Source organism: Agelaius phoeniceus, chromosome 7 (assembly GCF_051311805.1).
Source record: "Agelaius phoeniceus isolate bAgePho1 chromosome 7, bAgePho1.hap1, whole genome shotgun sequence".
Lineage (NCBI taxonomy): Eukaryota > Metazoa > Chordata > Aves > Passeriformes > Icteridae > Agelaius > Agelaius phoeniceus.
This window is the reverse complement of record NC_135271.1, coordinates 37,405,952-37,429,568: the sequence shown is the minus strand read 5'-3', so window position 1 is coordinate 37,429,568 and position 23,617 is coordinate 37,405,952.

Below are 23,617 nucleotides of genomic sequence, written 5' to 3'. Positions count from 1 at the left end.
GGGAGTCAGCACGTGGGCACAGGGACAAACTTTACATGCCCACAGCCCTCCTCCAGAGAAATGCTACCAAAAACCTGACACGACAAACCCCTTTACTTTTACACACCTACTGAGCTGCTAGTCTGTTGCATCCACAGGCTCCATACAGAGAAGCCATGGGAAACTGCTGTGTCCCATGGCCATGATCAGAGCAGAGTCCTTGATGCAGAGCAGCACTCAGACCAGGTATCTTGTGCTTAAGCCATAAGGGAAGACTGTGTTAAACCAGACACAAAAAACTGACTGTTTCACTTGTTTTTGAGGGTGATGCTTCTAGCTCTTGGCATGCCTTAAAAAAATAAAAAAAAAAAAAAGGCATATAAGCATATTTGTAACAAAATAAAAGCAACCTGCCCTCCAAACAAACATGCACATAGAGAGTCAGGCAAATCTGGGGAGTTGTACAGCAAAGTACTGTTAATTTGACATTGAGCTTTGTAAGCTTTGCTCCCTGATGGTTAATTGTCAAATATAAATGAAGCTGTGTTCACACTGCAAACTACACACAGGTCATTTTAACTTGAAGTTGAAAAATATGAAAAGCCCGAGACACAAAAGAGAATCAAGTGGAAGGAAAAAGAGAAAAGAAAACAAAACCAAAAAATCCAACAAGAATAAAAAAGAAAAAACCCAAAGGAGGAAAGGACATGGTGACAGTTCAAAGAAAATATAACACAAAGATTATTCTATTTGCTTGAAGCTCATGCACAGTTACTGAAGTTGTCTACTTTATGAGGATGGTCTTAAAGACAGGTACAAGGGGAAAGTTAGAGAATAGAATTGATTTTTTGACTAAGTTCCCAGCAGTTCCCCTGCATCCATCAATAAAATAACTGCTGCAGTATTTTTTGCTCTGTGCAGTGTGGCCTTAAAACAAGTAGAAGAAAGTATTAGAAGAAATCACACACAGAGTCATGCAAAGCCATTGTAAAATTGAAATTACTTGGAGAATTTCATGAATGAAGCTAGAAGATGACTCATGCTGTCCTCCTTTGTCCCACAGGGGAAATTTAAAAGGGCATCTCAAACAGGTATTTCACAACCATGACTTTTTCCAGGAATGAAAGGCAGAAGCCCCATGGAGAGGCTTGAAAAATGTAATGCTTGTCAAGAAGCACAGCGATCTATATTTTCTTCAAAACATCACTTGCATCTTTCCAAAAGACAAAAATAGATATAACAACATGGGATTTACTTAACAAAGTGTAAATGAATTAGATTTGAAGTGAATGCAACCTACCAACCGGTCAACACAGCCATGACAAGCAATTTTTGAAGAATGAAGCAGCTTTTTCCTCTTTAAGTTAAATATTTCTAGCAAAGTAGAACTTGAAGCCTTCAGAGCCATTTTCTCACTTGGTCTTGAAGAAAGAGCAGCTCACTGCACACAGACTGCAAATATTGCAAATCCCTACCTGTCTGCACTGCACTGAGGCAAATGGAGGTACAGATCATTACTGACCCCTTTGGAAGCCACACACAGCTTGACCTTCACTGGGCTCCTCAAGGCCTTCATGCTGCTCCTTCTTGAGGGAAGGTGATTTTTACTTCTTTAATTATAAATTCATTATCTCAGTTTGATGGCTGCTTGCTAATCTCCTGCTGATGCTGTGATCTTAATTTAGCACTCAGATTTTGAGAGTGCTACACTGGCTAAAGCCCGCTGTAAGTATGAGGTATGGCAATCTTTGTGATACTGCTTTTTATTTAAAAGTTATGCACTATCCTTCTGAACAATTTAAATAAGGTACTTATTAGAGTTTCTGTTAGGTTCTTCAAACTTGGCATAACTGCTATTGAGGAAAAAACACCAAAAGTCCCATGAAATTAGAAAAAAAAATAGAGCAGAAAAAATCCTACACAGGCCTTGGATAACAACTGGAGTAGTCACTCATGTACAACAGTTAATTAATCTCCTCATTTCCAGTAGAGAAATGGAGTTTGACTTTCTACAATATATAACCAATCTCCCTAAAATAGACATTGCGAGGTAGTTGTGACTCTTAATTGCTTTTGTTATTATTCACTACTCAATCCCTTCAAAGAGCTGAGCTACAGCTTGGCAGCTGCACCTTCCCCTACTTCAGTGGGATTTGCAGGTGCTCAGCAACTGCCTGGACGTGGTTGTTGGCTGTTTTGACAGCTATGCTATGCACATCTTTCTCACATAATAGAATAACACCTTGGGAAGCAGCAACCTAGGTAGGATGAAAAACATACTTGTTTGAGTCTGTTTCTCTCTTCCTTCGGGATGAAAATATGTTGGAAACCAGAGCTAATTTTCCCATTTGGCTTAGTGTAGGTACTTGTGTGGCATACCAGCCCTCACTGGTTTGCCCTTATATAATTCTAGGCACATATGTTTCACTTTCAGTTCTTTCATTTCATTTCAAATGTCATTTACATTTTTCATGTTTACAGGCAGTGATTCAGTTGTGGATGCCGCTGAAAACCAGCAGGACTCTGATGGGTCTCACAAAGAGGTTCCTAAAGCAGCCAAGGAAATAATTGTAAAGAAATTGAGTCCATCAAGGCAATGCTGGGTGAGCCAACAGTACCTGTTGTAAACCAGAGCACACAGAGATGATTCAAAAGCCTGCAGGTGCTGTGCTGATGCAGTTCTACCATTTTACTATGATTTGCTCACATGTCCTTGATTCTTAGAAATTTCAAAGGAACTCAGAGAAGATGTTGCACTTTGGGGGTCCCAAGGCTCTCTGTTGTGGGATCTCAGCACATCGTTCCCGATGTCCAGAGATGCCAGGAGAACCCTTGGGGGTCTCAGAAATCCTGGAATGTTGCCAAGAGTGCTTGGTGGCTTGATTTTGATCCATCCACAGAGGTGACAGCAGTTTGAGGACATGAGAATCACTTTAGAGTGAAGGGTGTAAAAGGAACACATTTAGAGGGTGAAATATAAACTTTAAGGTTTTTGGTACAGGGGGGTTATGGAGACAAGATGGAGGGATCAGGGCGTGTCTTGTGTGGTGATGTTGGCACTTGGGGATTGGTTTCTGGTGAAGGTGCACTTGCCAACATGGGTGAAAAGTATTGGAAAATAAAGGTAAATATCATGTACATAGATTTTAGTATAAAAAGACAAGACCGCCTCGTGGGTGGTCAGAGTGCCCGTGGCTGCCTTGCAGATCAGACCTCTGTTGGGCAGACAGAAAATTTTGTAGATAAGAAACAATAAACAATCTGAAGACCGAAAAGCTGAAGAGTCCAGACTCGTCCTTTGCATCGCGTGCCACCCAAGAACCACTCTACCCGTGTCGGGGCAGAGACAGACAGCCGAACCGGACACTCTGTCTGCAAAGACACTGCCCTGAAGCCAACAAGAAATCAGCACAAGAGAGCCAGGTGTGGAATGCAGCTCCTTGCAGGCTTTGTGCCAATGTCAGCACAGCCAAAGCATGGCATCCCTCACCTGCCCTTCCTGAGCAGCAGCACTGAGGGTGAGCTTTGAGCAATGGAGCCAACACTGGTTATGGAATCACTCTCCAGACCTGAATTATGAGAGGCTGTCAGCACCTTTCATCAACATGCATCATATTGCTTAGCTAATGGACCCCGAAAAGGATCTACTATTTTTCAATATTTTTTCCCATTATTGTAAATAGATGAGATTCTGCTCCAGGCCACATAAGAAAGATGAAAAATTAAGAGGAAGAGACATGAATAAATGCAGAGAATGTGAAGAAAGAATGTGATTGCTCTTATTTTTTTCCCCTCAGCAAGGCATTTTCTTCCCCTTGAAAAAACTAGCAGCTGCCCTGAGAAGAAGACAGCTGAAGTTACCAAAAATGCAAAATGGGACAAGCATTCAAAAGAAGCAATACTTCCAATAAAAAAGTATTTACTAGTTTCAACATTGTATCAGCGTGTTTTTTTTTTTCCTAATTGGTGATTCTAAATCTCTTTTTAAAACAAGAAACCTCCAAATTTGGTTAATGGCACAAATATGAAATCTAAGCATAAAAACATGGAAAGTTTTTACACAGTGTTACACAGATTTTTGTCAAAGTAGATCATTTAGCTGTAAACAACAGTTCTTCTGAAATAAAAAAAGGTACCTACATAAGCTGTCTGGTCTCAAAAACGACCTCTGTGAATCCTAAGAAATGAACCGAACCCCACATTCTCAAAACCCCTATTTTTAATGCTACTTTTAATCCAAATTTTAGCAATTCACCTGTGCATTTGAAACAGAGTTACTGAACTTATCACCATTTAAGCCTGTGTAAACACATACAATGTCATGGCAGTGCATGAGAACAGAATCTTGACAGAGGCAGTTGCTGCCATTTGCAGGCTGAGGTGAATGTGATGGGTCTCTTCTCAAATTCTCCCACCTTCTTTTTCTGATTGAAACCGGTTTCAGCTTTCAGGGTCTCTCAGCTGATACGTTTATTATATATATACTTATGGTTTTGCTATTAATTTGGTGAGGAGAACCAAAGCAAATTAAAGAACAGATGAACTCTGTGATTTGCAAACCTAACACTGAGCAGTGTGAAAAATTCAAAGTATCCTTGCTCTGGGGACTTAACTTGAAAGTTTAAAGGAAGGAAACAGACTGATAACCCTACCTCCATAGTATTTCCACAAATATAACCTGGATTCCCTTCTCCCTGGGTTTTTTTTTTGGTGAGGGTGTATTTTGGATTTTGTGGGGGTTTTTTGTTTGCCTTTTTGGTTTGTTTGTTGTTTTTTTGTTGTTGGTTTTTTTCTGTTTGTTTAGTGAACTAGTTAGATAGATGTATGAAGACAAAATGAGCGCAGAGAAATTGTAATCTTGTAACTACCATAGTTCTGACTGCTGGATTGAATCGTCAGGGCACCATTTAATATTCAGATGCACAAAAAACCATTTAAATAATGCTAGGGTTGGGCTGTGCCACAAACTAACAGATGCTGGGCAATTCAAATTTAAGGATGACACTTCATTACCACTGTTCTTAACAAGGGAAAGCAAAAGCATGTAAGTTAAGAATATAATTTCAGCCTTTCAAATGAATTCTTCAGGATTTATTGGTGTGTTACAACACTAATGTTATTTTAAGCACAGTTTTCTGTATGTTAAATGCCAGGGACCTTGTCTTTATTGAGGCAATAATAAGTACCAAAAACTGTAAGAAAAGTAAGTGCTAAAACAGAAGAGTCAGATTCCCAGTGAAGTGCTAAATAAATCCCTGTAAAAATCCTACCATATTGTTGGGAGGGGAGTGGGAAAAAGACTGTGATGGTGTGAACTTCCAACATCATACCAAATGCAAACACAGAAGGTAAAGCTTGGCAAAAACTGAAAAAGAATGTTGCTGAACTATTATTCACACATGGAATACAAAATATTGTGGAATTAATTCATCTGGTATAGATAGTTCTCTCTAAAGTCTTATTTTATAATTCTTTATTCGTGATGTAAATGCACAGCAGTCACAGCATCAAACTTCTATACAGAGAGTTATGTCTCTGACAACGAGTCTTGGTGATATTTAAAACATAAATTTAAAGGAACTGGTTTTTTTCTCATGTGCAGTGACTAATTAAATGCCTGAAAACAATTATATTTAATACAAGTGATATAATAAACGAGAAGCTAAAGGATACAAAGTACTGAACTTCTCCAGTACAGGGCTACAACTGCAGACATTTCTGATGTGATCACTCCCATATTTTTTGCAGTTCATTACAGGTATTTAATTTATTAAACTGCAAGAACCCCACGTAACATTCTCAAATATTTTTTAATAGTAAAGTAAAATCATTCCCTAGTCATGCGTGATCTTTTTTAGAAGAGAAAAATGAATGAAAGAAAATCTATCTGAAATTTAGAACATTTGTTACTACAGATTCAGATTTCCAGGTTCCTCATTAGTTGAGTCCCACCCATGACACAGGATTACATACATAAGCTATAAAAAAGACAGAGAAAAAGAGATTTCAGCAATAAGAAGCATGAACTTCTGTGAATCTGAATTAAAGAAAGAGACAAGAAATGGAAAAGGACAGAGAAATACCTTGCTGAGTAAAGACTGAAGGGACAGAACCATGAATATAGGACTGCATAGTACAAAACACATCTTCCAAGCAACTGAAGCTTAAAAATTCAGAGGAAGTCTTTGAAAGCATATGCAACCACATAGTAAAATGTCTGAAGCCTACCTGTCAAGACAAACAATTCAACTGTATATCTAAAGGATTGTTTTACAGGTCCAACTTACATTTTCCTGAATTCATACCTTTTATTTCAATGCCTTGTTTAAAGAAACCATACTACATATAATATTTAAGTACTAGCCTCCTTCAATGCTAAAACCACAAAGGTTGTCTCACTTTTGATTTGAAAGATTCAGGCTTCTTATGCAATAAGAACACTGTTACTCTTCAAGAAGTTACTTATTTCACCCCATAACAAACTCAGTTGGATGTTTGCAGACTCTGGAACAACAAGCTCAGAACCACCAAAGTACCACGAATTAAAATACCAAGAAACAAAAACCCCAAACAAACATCAAAAAACACTAACAAAAACTAAACTGAAAAAAAAAAACAAACTCCATAAAATGAAATAGAATACTCACGAGGTAGAAGCAGGCACACAGAGACAGGTCACCATGATACAGCTGCAACACCAAAACCCACACCTGTAAGCCTTTACCAATTTAAAGACAACTCCACTCAAGTGTGCTGCAGGGGGGAAAAAAACCCAAAAAAACAACAACAACAACAAATAAAAGTTTCAGAAGAACACAAATGTATATGGATTATGTTTCCAAAGAAGGCAGTGTTCCTACCTTGCTATATTGGTTCAGAAAAAATATTTACATAAAACATTTAAAGTTGTCAGCGGTGGCAAATTTGTTCAAGTCCTTATGAAGAAAAATTTTTTTTGAAAGAAGTGTGCCTTTTTTTAGTTCCACTGAGTTCTCCGAATGAAATACTTTGAATCAGCAAGTGAAAAGGATGAGTGAAAATAGCCTAAGCTTCCTTGATTCTAGAGGATATAAGCATCACACTGTCTAAAGTTAGCATATGAACCAGTTATCTGATAAGTCACAGAGAAAATTATTCATCAAAAAATCCAGCCTCAATCCTTTCAAAATCCCCTTAAAGGAAATATACTTACAATCTACCAATACTGCATTAATTTTATTTCATGGAATTTAACATATAATTTGCTTTTCCTATTTTCTTTTGTATTTTTAAATATTTGCACCTCAATATTTTTTCCTTCTACCACTTTCAGCTCCAAATTCTTCTGTATGAATGAGTGTCTGTCCTGTTTTTTTTTTTTTCTCTCTTCTCTTGCATTTAATTTTCTTTACATTTACAACCTTTGAAATCAATAGCTGCACAGTCTGAGACAAAAAAAATGTAAAAATCCTATTCCAAAAAATCAAGATGCATCTTAGACCACTTTGGCAACAAAAAAATAAAATTACTTTGCCTTACCTTTTAACAAGTCAAGACAGATGAACAGATACATAAGTGAGGAAAAGAGCTGAATCCCATAGTTACAACTTGTCCTGCTGTGCTCAATAGCAAAAACTGCTAAATTAGTTAACATTTTAAATCACAGTTAAAAATTAAAAGAGGAAAAATTATAGGGAAAAAACATATATCCTAATGGGACTTGTCTGTGTGTATTTCCTAAGCCCTGCTCTCCAAAGTGATTGTAGAAATATAAACAGCACTGAAACTTTTAATTAGAAATTTTCTAAATCTCTTGTGTTTCTTACACCTAAGAGAACCCAAATTTTCCCTTCTCCCTAAGGGACATCAGTCCCTGTAGCAGAATTTTGAACCTTGAAGTTAAAATGGAGGGGGGACACTGTCCTCAGAGTGAGCCCACATGTGGCAGAATTCCCCAACTCCACTACTCCATCTGGAGTAATTCCACAGGATTGGTTTACAGGCCAAGAACCAAACATTTCTCTCTCCTGGAGAGCTGCAGGAGCCAGAAATGTGCCAGCAGGACCTGCCCTTTGGGCAAGGGGAGAATTTCCACTCTGCAGCTTCCTCTGACTGGGGCAGCACGCCAAGAGATGCTTCCAGCCTGGCAGCACATCCCATGATACCCTAGAGCTGATGCAGAGGGTGTTTTCTCACCCTGAAGCAATTTCCTGACACATTCGTGGGGACTGCTGTGGATTTTGTTTTGTGTATCGTCTTGCTAATGAAGTGTTTGTTTGTGTGAGTGCAAGTGCTCCGGGAAGAAACCTCCAATTTATCATGCTTGTGTTGACACTGCTTCATCTGCAGCCTAAACACAAGCAGAGGCTGCACAGAAATCTTATGGGTGGTTAAGTGTTTAATACCATGTCTAGCACACCAAGAAGAGCTGGCAGGAAACCCCATGGATTTGGTGACACGTGTCTCTCCAAATCAGCAGCTGATTAGCAGAGTTGTATGACAGTCAGAACAAGGCTCTGAGTCCTACAGCTTGGTGAAGAATATAAAGAAAAAAGGAAGATGTTCCAGTAACTTATACAATACAGAGCAGATCTTAATGAAAATTCAGTTCTATTATAAAGAGGCAGATTACTCAATATATATACACCTGCAGCAGGCTCAAGCCCATTGGAAAACTCCCATATTTGAGAAGGAGGAAATGTACTGATGAACAGAACTGCTGCTGCCAAGCAGGAGAAATAAAGTGCAAAGGAATAGGAAAAAGAAATCAATTTCCCTTATCACTCTCCAGCTGCACATTGTGTTTCTGTCTGTCATGCTTATATAGGCAAATCATTGTATTATCTTTCCTCCTGTGGACAGTTCCATTGAAGCATTTGTGAAATGGAGGACATGTATGACTCGTCAAAGGCTGTGACCCTGATGATAAATCTGTACACCTCCCTGAACAAGTCCCTGCTGGGCTCCTCTGGTATAGATCTGCTACAGAACATATGGGTTCAGAGTCAACCTTGTATTGTCTGGAAGATTTTCTCCTTCCATTAGAATTTAGCTGGGGACAAAGCAGACTTTAAAAATGGTTGACATATCCCTGAGAGCTGAGGTTCAAGCATTTCCATGGCACTTGTAGAAGATCCACAAACTTTACAGTGCTGAATAGGCTGCTGAGAAAGGTGTAACCAGTGTTACCAAGAGTCAGTGTGACACCTCCCAGCTTTAAACAGAATGTGTTTACTTGTGAGGGCTGCCAGCTGAGAGGAAAAAAACCCAACCCACAGTGAACATCTTTTGCATCAAGAGGTGCAACCCAGAAGTTCTGGTATTCTGGTACCCTGAATTCTGGTGCACCCTCCTACTACCCTGAAAGTTCTTCCAAGTCGAGTCCTTTTACATCTCTTTGCCCAGTAAGCCACCACCAAAAAAAAAAAATTAGGGAGCCATTTTCATAATAAAAAGCATCCTATTTTGTAGCCAATAGTGAGGGTCCTGCCAACAAAGGCAGACTGTGTGCATGGTAAAGAGGCCCAAGCAACATCAGAGCACTGACAGCTTGCTGCAGCTCAGCATCTTTCCCCATCTTCTCCCCCAGCCTCCAAATCTGTAGTCATTCAATTAAGTGCCTTGGGATTTGGGACTGGAAGGTGCTAGGAGGATGTCAGTCATCATTATGATAATTATCAGACTTAGACATTATGCATTATTTATTCCAAATATTTATTCATTATTGTGTCCCAGATTAATGCAAGCTATTTGAGGCAAATTATTTCTTATGGAAGTATTAGTGCAAGAAATTCTGAAGCAGAAAAAAGCAAGCTACCAGCCAAAAAAATAAACCTTGCCAAGCTCCTTCAAGGGGTGAGAGAGAGAGGGGAAAAAGAGAGAGAAGAAAGTTTTAATAAGATGATTGATCCTAAAGCTGTCAGGTTGTATTATTGACAGTATGCAAGCCTCTTCTGGGAGCACAGATGTTGATCTAATATATTTGGTCTGTGATCTAATTTAATATGTTAGATGTCCTCTTGGTAGACTGTAAATTTTCTTCCAGTTCTTTGGGGGAAAAATGAGGAAAAAACCTCATAGCTGCAAAACCTGTGTGCTTAAGATTTCTTCAGCAAGTAAGTTTATGTATTATGTAAGGTAAACTAGAACAGCTTTTTGGACCTAATAGCATTAATCTGATTTTTGTCTGTCAAAATCCAGTTTAATATGAATACCCCACAGAGTAGAATTCTGGTTAACAAAAATTTCACCTTAGCTTTGCTACCAGTTGTTCTTAATATGGTTTTAAATTTTTCTTAGCACTACAATGACAGCAAAGGACTGGGGCACAGCCACCCTTTGGGCTGCACAGACATGTAGCATAGCAGGAGGTAGATGAGATACACTTTGACCAAGAGGCAAATACTAGAATTATCAGCAACCAACCACTTCTGCAAGCTGAAATGAGGGCAAAAGAAGCTAAGAGATTTGCTCAGCCTTGTAGGTTCATCAGTAGTGGAATTAGCCACTTGTCAGCTCAAAAAACCTTCTGAGGCTTTGTGAGCTGACAAGTGGCAATTTTATTGTAAAAATAAAGGATATTGAAAAATAATTTTCCCTCTGTGTTTATATATTTTTAAAGAAAATTTCTTTACAAAAGAATAAATAACCAAAATATATGGGTGAGTGAATATGTTGCAATGCTAAGTTCTTTAACCTGCTACTCAATATTTTTGACATGCTTTTCCTCTGTATTTTCCTATTACCGAATTTGTCCATATAGTCTCTTCTAATATTTACATGGGAAGGCTTCAGAAGAAAAAGGCAACTTTTCTATTTTTGTCTTTGAAGTCACCAGAACCCAGGAAATAATGTTGCACAAAACCCTAGTAATATAATAATAAATCTTAAAAATTAATTTAAAATCTTATATCTTACTTTTTTTGGGTGTACTTCCTTTTTTAACTCTTCTGACTCTTTACACTTTTAAAAAATCAGAAGGGACCAGAAACAGAGGAATAAGAAAGTGGATTCATATATCCATATAATTACTTATTATAAAGGCCAGCCTTGATGTGCTTTTGCTCTTCTGCTCCTTCTCTTCAGTCTCAACATCAGATTTAAAAAGAGAACATGTGTCCATATTTGGCAGTCCTTCCACACCACAGGATAGGAAATATGGGATTTTGATCTCTCAGAACTATTTACTTAGCATCTAACCATAATATGTCACTTGTATTAGAAATCAAAACTCTCACAGGTCCTGACCTGCAGCAAGCCACTGCCAGGAGATGCAGACACCCATGTAAAGCCAAGTCCCTGTGCTCCTGCCTTGCACTGAAAGCTTCTTTAGCCCACAGATACAGAGCAGCAGCTGGGCAGCATCAGCACAGCAGTGTATTGAGCACAGGATCCTGCCCCAACAGCAAACAGCAGGGGCCAAATACAGAGTTAACACAATTCTGCAGTGATATTTCTGTGGAATACTCTCCCAGCTTGCAGTGACCTTCAGGGAAGGTCTTCTTTAAAACACGAGTGAACTCAACAGCTGAGTATCACCAGAAACCTGTTTGGATCTTGACATATGATAGGAAGAAAGAAAAAATGCTTATGTTGCCATGACATAAACAGTGGAAAGTTTCCTTCTGACAGTCCATAGAGGAGAAGGTGAGCAGCAGGTTAATTGCATTCTGATGGGAGATTTAAGTTTCCTATCACTGTTTCTCTCTTCCCTTAATGTTGCCACGACATTGTGATGTTAGTTTAATGCAAACAAGATTTAAACAATGAGTATTTCTATTCTTGCTGGTATAGTTCCAGCACAGTGAAAGACAAGGAATCAGCAATCTACCAGGCAGCTAGAAGCAGAAGGGGCAGAGAGAGAAGAGAGTTTCTGTTTTACAGCAAATGAAACTTGGAAACTTCTTCGAAGAATTTAAAATGAGAACCAGATTGGCACTTGCATGTAAATGACCACCGTGTTTATCAGAGCAGGAGAGTGGTGAATTTGAGCACACCAATCCTCCACAAATGGGTCCCTTGGACACTGCTTGAAGCCTTCTCCTGTCCTAAGGCAGTGTGAAGCAGAAATGTTCTGCCTGACCTCTTTTAACCCAGATCATTTAAAAAGCGGGAGCAAGGAGGAAAGAGGTTTTGAGTGAAGGAAATAAAGAAGAGGTGCTCACAGCTTCTTACTGAATTTTATAGTTCTGCAAACTGAGACACAGTGAGGGTAAGTGGCAGACCAATACTGTTCCAAGGGTGTAAGTCAGCTTTTCCATCACTCTACTGTCCTTACCTCCTCTCACTGTGTGCAGAGGTTGAACCTCTCCAAATATTAAAAAATGCCATCTGCTTGAACTGAAGATTTGACTTTGGGAAACAGGAATAAACAACAGGTTTAACTTCTTTGTATACCTGATGGGAGGGTTGGAGGGAACCCACCTTCTGTTAGTACTTATCAATTTGATGTAAAAAATAATGTTGATATGGAAGAGAATGATCTAAGCGAAGCTCCAAAACAGTTGGGAAGATTAAATGAGCTCTCTGCATCATACATACCCAAAGAAGAAACTACACATATGGAACAGGGAAGAAAGAGGGAAGTCAGGAGCTCAGAAACTGCAAAGAAATGAGGAGTTTACTTAACAATGAGCAATGATTTTAGCTAATACATACATTATGTTTTGAATGATGACTTTTTCCTTTGAAAAGAGTAAGGATTTTATGGAAAACCTGAGGAAGAAAAAAGTATATTAAATACTTTTTTATTTTTGAAAATTATTTCAATATAAAACATTATTTTCAGTTTTCACCTGATGCTGTGACCAGTGAATTGTTCTCTGAAGAGCTTTACCACATAGCCCATATATTAAACTACCTCTACACAGTGATAGATTTCGGGCCACAGTAGCATTCCTGGAACACAGGACAGCATCATCACACAGATTACAATGGTCAACAGAGGCTTCATTATAATAAACTACTTTCACAGTTCTGCAAAAATTCCATGACGAATCTTGTAATCACAGAACTTTTAAGCTTAGAAAAGAATTATAAGTCATCACATCCAACTGTTAAATCTACTACCAAACTATGGCCCTACATTGTGACATTTACACTTTTAAATACCCTCAAGGATGACAGCTCAACAACTTTGCTGGGCAGCCTGGGAATTGAAGCCACATGCCCTGAAACCTAATTCAGAAACACATACTTAACTTAATCTCTTTTCCAGTTTGTAAAATGGGAGCAGCTGATGGAGAGCTACACCTCATTCTCTCACATTTGCATGGTGGGCATTCAGAGCCATGAGGTTTCATCTGAGTCTGTGAGGCTTTCAGATCCTTTCAGATGTCAGAGATCCTTGGTTTGTGTCAGATCAGAAAATGTACATAACAGTATTTACAACCACGCAATAGAAAACTTTACTTTTTAAAATTGCCTCTAAGAGCTTGCAAAATGCAGAGACAAAACTGTGAACAAGACGGAGGAAAGACAAAGAAAAGAAGGAGGAATTTGCCCAGTGCATCATTTTACAAAGTAGTGATGAAGAAGGTTAAAGATCTCTTTTAATTATTTGGTGTTGAATATTTCCATTTGTTTTCAGTCTGTCTCCTTTAAGGGAATACTCCTGGCTGATCAGATAATGCTCAATACAAGTCCCATCTTTTAACTTGTGTCCTTTCACTCAAGCTTGAACACCTCAACTCACTCTCCTCTTTTCTTTCTTTTGAAGAATAGAAATGGGGTGGGGGGGTGATGGACAGCTGACACACTCTAAGCCACTTGAATGGCTAAGAATTTTTTCTTTGAGACACAAGTGCTGCTGTATGACAGAAAGCAAAGATGTGCAGGATAAACCAAATAATTTTTTGGCACTAACAAGGGACAGGAAAGTTTGCAGGCCAAGCTGAGGGATACAGCCTGATCTCTGGTGTAGAGATGTGCTGAAGAACTTTATGAAGTAACTAACAGGAACTCACTGTGCCTACCGAGTTCTTAAACAGTTCTACACAGTCTGGAGCACCCATGTGTTGCCTCTCTATTTGCATATCTATAGGCAGGGCAGGGCACTGTCAGTTTAGCACAATATGTCAAAGGAAATCTGAATAGTACAGAATTTTATTCTTAAAAAAATACCATATGAAACTAGAGATCAGACCATGCACCACAAGAAAAAATGTGGTGACTACTGAAATCCATTTAAGGTTATCAGCAGTAAGACCCAGTAAAATGCTATAAAAAGGGCTATAAATATCAGAGCAACTTCAATAGTTATTCAATGATATAAAACACACCATTCCAATTAAAATAGAGATGACAATGTAATACATCTTGATTCTTATGTCTCAGAAATTAGACTTGCCTCAAGACTTTCAGACATACATTGGATTTTTTCTATATCTAACTTTCTTCGTTTATTGGGTCTGCTAACTCAGCAAAAACATTCTAATATGTCACTTGCTATGTTCTAATTCTGCTGAAAAGTCTCTTCAGTTCTCCTTTAAGAATTCGAGAATCTCCTACAGGAATCTGTCATCAGCAAAAAGCATTGCTATTCAAAAGAAAAAAACAGCATGTCTCTCTGATAAATATCAGAAAAGTCCCTTGGTGACAGTGATGTACTTCATCCATTTATTTATTTATCACACAAATGCATTCAAAAAAGCTCATATCATAAAACAAAACATGGGAACAATCTATGGATATTCCCCTTGCTGGGCTATTCCTCCCACCACTTGGGTCTGATGCCATGTAAAACTGTCATCTCCAAATCAGTTCATACCTCAAAAATTCAAGCCCTTACAGCAGGTAAGGTCTGCCCATGTAACTCCATGCTCCTCATCTTCGTAAAATTTAGATTCCAGCTGTCAGCTCAATGGCAAATTTCTCATTGAAATGTCATTTCACACATCACTAAGTTTTCTCCTCTCCCCCACCCTCTCCCTTTCCCTAGCAGAGCTGTTTTGAATCCAGCTAGTTCTGATCTGTGTGATAAAAGGGCAATAAGACCTAACTAGAGTTCCATTGCATCAGGTGCACCAGGGACTTTCAGACAGACAAATGCTGGATCTTATCTGAAACCCAGATTGGTTCTCTGAACAATGGGGGCACCTGCTTCTACTCTCACACATTTCCACAGCAGATGTAGCTCCACAGGCTGCAGGACAGTCACTCACAAGCTTGGACTAATCCAGAACTTCTACTTCAGGGAAAGTGCTGCCACAGAGCAAAAATCCATCATGTGTGGATCAAAATAAATATCCATGAAGAAAGTACCTAGCCGAGAACTGGTAGCTGGGAAACCCTGGAATAATCCCATGTTAGGATCTGCTAGATTTTTGATAAATTCTTAGATGTACCTCTCATTTATTTGTCTGACCACAGAAGGGACACTGGTACACAGGTTCTTATCCCTGACTTAAAAGATGAAATTTACAATGGATTAGTTTGGGTTTAAGCAACCTAGCTTTGTGAAGATGGTTTAGTAGATCACTGAAGTTTGTAAACCACACTTCTGGATCAAGCTCAAGTAGATTTAGGATTTTTTCTTCATCTAGTGTTGCTGTCATTGAAATAACCATACATTGGAGTCTAGAGCCCTATCTAATTCCCTTAGACAATTCCAAGCAGCATTTCCTGCTTGTTCTGCACAAACAGAAACACTCACTAAAAACAGCAGTTGAGATGTGGTGAGGCCCCCTAGATGTTTATGTTTAGGCACCTTAATCCTGCTCAAACTACATGGAGAATTAGTCTGTCACAATTCTGCTCATCTGATTGAGCTGCAGCATCCCTGCTGTGAGTGTGCCTCTTCAAGGCTCTTTCTTGCACAGGCTAAATGAGAGCTCAGCACTTAAAAGCTGGCCACATGCTGGACCTGGTTAGACTCTGGAAGCCTGGCCTGAGTGTCAGTACTGTGTTATTATTCCCCAGGGCTTCCAGATGTCTGTAAGCAAAATTTGAGCTCTACATAAAAGCTTCCCCTGTCTAAATAGGCCTGCCTTGTAAGCATGGATGCAGCAACAGGAATTGTGAAGAGGTGTCACAGTATCTGGGGTGAGAAGCCACAAGCTGGTCACTGCCACTGTTCAATACAGCTCCACTCTGACTGACAACTCAGGCTGCAGGAACTAATAATCAGCATATTCAATTAAACTGCACTGGGATCTGGACTCTCACATGCTACTAGCTTAGGTATTGCTGTATTGCTGAGGCAGTGGCTTTTGTGAGTCAGAAATTAAATCCTGTTTCCTCTATTGTATTCTTTATGTAATGATATTATAGAGGGAAAATAAATATGTAAACTTCAGGTTTTGTGCTTCCTCCAGAACACCAAGGTTTCTTTGATATGAATAGTAATTAACCAGGGGAATGAGAACTGAGAACTGTAGTGTTACAGGGCATGTTAAAGTTAAGACAGGTTTACATGAGTTTTACTCAAAGAGATAACAATGTTTGAAGATAAATTCAATCAGGGAATTCCTACAGGAGCAGGAAGCACTCGCTGACAAGCAGAGTCTCTCTGCAGATTCACAAACCTGTGAAACTCCCTGCCTTTGGACCACTCTCAAATGACTTTCCCAAGGCCACACAGGGGATGTGTGACAGGCAGCCAACATCCCCCAGAGACAGCACAGGGCTGTTACTTCCCAGGCCCTGGTCCCAGGTTGCTACAAGAGCAGCTCCTCACTGTTTTGACAGAAAGACTCATTATGGCAGATGCCAAAAGTTTATGTTCAGGAATGCATCTCCAACTGGGAGATCAGTAAGACTCACACACATTGAAAATGTCCCCCAGGAACTCCTACAGCTAACAACATCCATTAAAAAAAAATAAAATTAAAAATACTGCTTTCAAACACCAACACTTAGAACCAAGCATCTTGTTAAAGTGAGTGAAGTAGGAGAGATGAAAAAGAAAAGGAAAAGGAAAAGGAAAAGGAAAAAGAAAAGGAAAAAAGGAAAAGCAAAAGGAAAAGGAAAAGTCATAATTCTGATATTTAATGTTCTTCCTTGACAAATGCTTTCTTATTTGCCCCAAAGAAGAAAAATTCAGGAATACTTTTTTCCTTGACACGATGGCAAAACTACTGAACATTACGGAAAGCCGGGCTGCAGGTTAAAGATGGAGGTTATTTGTGTCAAAAAGTGCTCTAACTTTGTGCTGCTGCTGCATTGGAAACCAAAACAAGTTTTAAGGAGTACCTTTCCCCCATGGAGATTTGATATGCTTCTTGATGTTTCAGGTAAGGGAGCAAAGGCATTAGGAGGTCAAAAAACCCAAACCAAAGAAAACACATGGGAGGAGAAAACTGGAAAATAACAGATGCAGTGTTAGAGTGTTGATGCCCTCTAACCTGTGTTTATCACATAGCTGTTCAATAAACACAGCAAATACTTAGAAGGAAATTGTCATTTGTAAACAGAGATAAGCTGCCCCAAGAACTGTTTACAAGCAGAATATAAATAAATTCTAATTGCAGTTCCCCAAAAAATAAGCAGATTCCTGTTCATAAAATATATAATTAAATTGGAAAATACTCTGTGAAATTTTTCATGCTGGTTTTCCATGGTCCTGCTCCTTGGTTTTACTCATAGGTGATGAAAACGCAGATGCTGCACCATTTCTTCATACCAGTGTCTTTCATTTAATCCTTAATCCTCATTAAAGTTCTTTAAACTCAGCTTTAATTCTAAAAGTTGGGGAAAGCTTATATATTGGTCCTTTCCTGCAAGTGAAGTCAAATTCCTCCTTTAAATGCTGTGCTATGAAAATAAATCAGTTAGCAAATGGCTACTCCTGGTTTCAGACCCTTACTCCTTGAATGGAGCTCACAGAGAGCTTCTGCTCTCCTGCCATCCTCTTGTGTATTTGGAAGGAGCCCTTTGGGAAGCAGGAGCCACCCTGTGCTCTTTGGTGCAGCAGAGCCTGTGACAGGAATATTAAAATATCCCAGCAGATTATGGGAGGTTTTACACCAGCTGGTGTCTGAACAAACCACGAAGGAAAGGACTGATTTAGAGACTGGCCAAGCCCACGTGATTATGCCAGATTTTATGAGCTTTTCCTGTTTGCAGGCTTCAGGTCTTCAGGGGTTTTTTGGGTTTTTTTTTTGGTATTTCTTTTTTTTTTCTTTTTGTTGTTGTTGTTTTGGTTTGTTTGTTTGTTTTTTTTTTAACTTACTGGTTGTTCATGGGGCATGAATGCATCACCTGTACTGTGGCAGAATCTTTAATGCCATGTACCAGGACCTTATAGCATGGAGGCACCCAACCCAATATCAACACTTCTGCCCAGCCAGAACACAGAAATGACCTTTCCTAATTTCTCATTTCAATTTTGCCAATTTTGACCATGTTCACAGCTCATAGAATCATTGAACAGTTAGGGTTCAAAGAACCCTTAAAGCCCATCTAGTTTGATCCCCCTACAAGGTGCAGGGATATCTTCAACTAGATCAGGTGCCTCAGAGTCCTGCTCCATCTGACTGTGGATGTTACCAGGGATGGGACATCTCCCACCTCTCTGAGCAACATGTTCCATTGTTTCACTGATAGTAAATGTAAATTATAAGAGTGAAGAGGGGTTGTTAAGCCCTTGACAGTTACATGTGGGCTTGTAGTGGTACAAGGAGCAGACCATGAAGAAAAGATGTTCCACTGGGACAACTTAATTTAGGACTGAAGAGTTTAGGTGCTTTCTCCTGGAAGTAAATGGCTCCATGCTTGGAAACAGCATTGATTAACATTCTGAGCAGCTCCTGCTGCTGAGAATGACAGATAATCTCACATTGAGCCCTGAGTATTGTTGTTTTTATGATTATTCTTCCACAGGGTCAGAAGGAATTTGCAGTGTTACAGTGCTGCTAGATTTTCAGTCATTATGAGACAAATCAGATGCTGTGTGTTTCTTTAGCCTCAACAATTAAAACCAGACTTAATATTCTATGGAATATAAGAAAACCCCAACCAAAAGAATCCCTTCATTATCATTTGCTATATAATGGATTTATTACATGTTTGTGATTATCCATTATCAATCTGCTATTTGAAGAAATTACAGAAGAGCAAGAATCACAATCCAATTTCCTATTCCTGTTCCCAAGCTGAGTGTACAAGAAATGAAGATGTGTGGATACTTGACAGTCACACTACCTGGCACCATGCATCATGAAATGATGGTTTTGGCTGCTTCTTTTCTGTACAGAAGACTTCAGTTTACCAAACCTAATGGTATAAGGAAATCAGTCATCTGAAACATAACTATCTAATCCACATCAGCTTCCACTAGAGCCAACAGAGAATGATTATCACCTGAGATGATTAATCTCAGCCTGAGAGAGGTGTCTGAAACTGGAGGGACTTATTAACCTCTCCACCATGTACAGAGGGATCTGGGACAAGGCACTGAGATCAGAGCTGTATCTTGTAGATAGCCAATGTCAGTGAGATGAATGTTTGCCTACCCACTCTTCACAGCCATGGGCTCTCATTAGATGCACCTGCTGCACTTGGAGCAGTGCAGGTCTATCTCTGCTGCTGCACAGACAGCAAACATTGGTATATTCATCAGAAACATCCCGTCCCTTATCTCAGATGTGTATCTGGGCAACCTCGAAATACAAAGTGCAGTGTAACCAGCACCACTTCCCCTCTCCCTGAAACACAATGGCTTCTGCAGAGGAACACTGCAGCCATGTAATCATACATAGAAACTGCTGGTGAAAGAGCAAGTCAAGTCTTCACTTGCCAAGGGCTGAAATGGGGATAGATGGGGGACTGAAAATTGCAAGGAGAAGAGGGTGGCTCACTCTATAATGTCACCTTGAAAGTCATCTGAGCAACCCCTTTTATTTAGTCAGAACTTGTTGGGAATGAGATTTGCCACTGGGATGAGAACAGCTAAACCAGCAATGTAATTACATAAGGTTGTCACCTATAATACAGCTATTGGACCTTGCACATATATCAAATGAAGGTTGATATTTTTATAAAATATTTTTGTTCCATTAATTTATGGGGTTCCTCCTGAGAAATGCAGTGCTTATACTTATGCAAGCTTTGTGTGCTTAAAAACTGAGGAGCTGCTGGTGAGGGCAAAAGAGGCAAGACAAAATTAGAAATACCAAGCCAGTCCCTAGAAATCCTTGAAATCTGTAGCACTATACCTCTCTCCTCTTTGAGGAAGGAAAAAGCTGTTCACATACTGACACTGGAGCTGACATCATGCTCCTGAGCAGAGCCTGAGGACATGGTCAGCCTGCAAAGTGTATTGAGCTAAGAGATCATATGGATAATCACCTCTTTAGTCCTTAAGGAACTCCTTCTTCTTTTTCCTGGACACAGCATTCCATACAGCACCAGCTGGGGAATGGGAGCAGCAGCTGTTCAGCTTGGTGCAATCCTGCTTGTGCAAGGCTGGGATACTGGGACTCCAGCTTGGCCTGGCAGTGGGACTTCTACATGTCCAATATTAAAAAAAAAAAAAAAAAAAAAAAAAAAAAGTCCAAAACCAAACCAAACCAAAACACAAGTGACTGAAAACATGAGTGCATGCATGATCTGGGGCCTGATGCAAGGACAGTCACAAAGTAATTTGTCCAGCCATGGCTACTTTAAGCTCTGTCTTTCAAAATCTCTTCAACATTGTCGGAACACGTTTCAGGAGCTCCCAGACTGGCTGTGAATGTTTCCAAAAAAAGCAGAATGTTTCCAATAAATTATGCTGGTGGGAATCAAAAGCAGTTTGGAGCAAATCATGCCCCAGGCTCTTCTGGGTCTCCCTCAGGTGTGGGTTTTAGTGTGAGACAGTCTGAAAGCCATATGGAAATGATAACCAGCTCCTGCATGCACAGTGAACTTGAAATTCCTGTCAGTTCTTTCCCTGGCTTAATGCTGAAGCAAGAATATCAATGTCTTTAATTGGTTTCCATGTCCTGGAGGCCCCTGGTATGCAAAAAATGCCCTGAGGACATGAGTGCTGATCTATTACAAAAGGTAAGCAACAAACAAAAATGAAATATTAAGAACTGAAGTGCATGAGTGGTTTGCCGCCATCTTCACTGCTGATATCAGGTTATGGCTTTTAGTAACATTCTGCATTTCAGAAAGCTTCTAATGCACATATCCATTGTCCTGCAACAAGCTGAGTTTCTTGCCTACCTGTTTATTACATCTGTCAATCATGTGTGAAAACTAATGCCAGAAAGTAATCTGAAAATGCTGTTATATCCAATAGCAGTGATAAGGATGAGCTCTAGGGCTCAAAGGACTTTGATGGCAGTAAACTATGCACAGCTTGGATCACAGCCTTTTCTGTCAGGCTACCTTTCATTAAGTTTTTACCAGCAAAAGAAAATGAGAGAACCCAAACAAAACAGAAAGAAGCTAATATTAAAATGTGAGCTTCTGACAAGAGCTAAAGCAAGTCTCTATGTGCACACAAGATTATTTTAGAAACTTAAAGGAAGAGAGGAAGGGGGAGAAATTTAAACAGAGGATGTAATTTTCCACTATCTATGCTCTCTTGATTCCTGTTCATATTCCTAGAAAAACAAGATGGCTTTGTACCTACATGAAGAGTTTTGTGTGCAGAGGGTTGAGCCATACAGGTGCCTTTTAAAATCTCATGTCAAACTGGAAAAACTGCACCTTGGTGGGAAGGGATTTTTAGAAAAAGCTTTTGACCAGGTGAGGGAAAGGAATGGCTTTGCAGAATGACAGAATCAATTAGGTTGGAAAACACCTCTGAGATCATCGAGTCCAGCCTATAACAAACACCACCATGTCAATCACACCATGGCCCTGAGTGCCACGTTCAGTCTCCCTAAACACCTCCAGGGACGTGACTCCACCACCTCCCAGGGCAGCCCATCCCAATGTCTAATCACCTGTTCTGTGAAGAAAGTCTTCATAATGTCCCACCTTAACCTCCCCTGGTGCAGCTGGAGTCTGTGTCCTCTCAATCTGTCCTTGGCTGCCTGGGAGAAGAGCCCTACCCCTGCTAGCTGCAATCTCCTTTCAGGCGCTTTGAGAGAGTGATAAGGTCTCCCCTGAGCCTCCTTTTCTCCAGGTTAAACACCCCCAGCTGCTCCCCAGCTGCTCCAGACCCCTCACAGCTCTTGTCTGGACTCACTCCAGCACTTCAATGTCCTTCCTGAGCTGAGGGGCTCAGAAATGGTCACAGCACTCAAGATGTGGCCTCACCAGTGCTGAGTACAGGGGGACAATCACTGCCCTGGTCCTGCTGGCCACACTATTCCTGATACAGGCCAGGTGCCATTGGCCTTCTTGGACAATTTTTGTTGGCTCTTCCCTTTGCTTACTTATACCTGAGCCACTGTGAACAACTTGATACCACAGAATAGGGAAAAAAGTGGAAAAGGTTTGCATGTTTTAACTACTAACTACTTCCCCCTAACTACTATCATAATACCTTTCATTGGCTGTACCTAAGGTCATCTAAACAATTGGATGACAACTTCAGCTGGAAACAAACAAATCAAACTTATCCTATGCAGGAACAATGACTGGACTTGGTGATCCTTGTAGGTCCCTTCTTACCCAGCATATTCTATGATTCTATGAACAGCATTAAAATCAGTGGAGTCATTCTTGATTTAAACCTGTGAAGAGAATTTCCCAATAAAATTCCTCCCTTACCTTATGAGGAAGGAAAAATATTCTTGCAGTAGCAGTATTAATAGAAGGTAGCAGTAGCAGTAGCAGTATTAACATACAGGTGGAGAGTGGGGAGATGGGGAAGAGAGCCCAGGACCCTCTGAGATGCTGAGCACTGGACTGACCTGGTGCATGTTCAGGTTCCAGCCTGCTCCATGCTGGAGGCCAGGGCTGCAGTTGTGAGCAGACAAGCGAGATGAGAGTGATGTGCATATGCATCCTGCTGACAGATGGTCTCGTTGCTTTAGTCTCCAAATTCAGAGTAAGGCATCCTTCCAGTCATCAGATTTCCTGTGCTATTAAAAGAGGAGAAGCATCTGAATCTCCCCCATCCTTCCAATGCCAGCTTGCAGGCTGGGAATACTCTGCCTAATGCAGTTACTCCCTGAGGACTCACGCTGGCTCACTCAGAGCTGACTGCAGCACTGCTCTGCAGGGTGACACAGGCTTTGCACTCACCTTTGTTTTCCAAAGTCTTCCCAGTTCCATGCAATTAGGAGTGACACATTTAAATGCTTAGATTAAATTTCTTTTCCCCCCTCTACCCCAAGGATGAGATATGCTTAAAAAGGTGGCCAGAAATTGTCTCAGCACAGATACACAGCAGATTCTGACAGCAGTTTCAGCACCAGCAACTGGTTTCAGGGGTTTTTTTCCCTAATTGGATATCACATTGTCATCATGCGTTGGTTTCCTGAACTTTCTGTCTGGAGGGGGAAATGCAGGAGAAAAGCTTTAATTTGAAAAAAAGAAAAATAAAAATTCCTAAATAATGGTTTTGTGGGCACTAACACGATACACTTAAATTTTAATTAATATTGGGTATGCGTCCCCAGAAATTCTGCATGAAATATTTTAAACACATACATATAAATAAGTATATTTTTTTCTTACCTAGGGAAAAGCTCTCATTTACCTAAATCAATGCCTATTGATTTATGGATGATGTTTGTGTCTTTACTTATTACATCAGCTTGGACAGATCCCTTGGCTT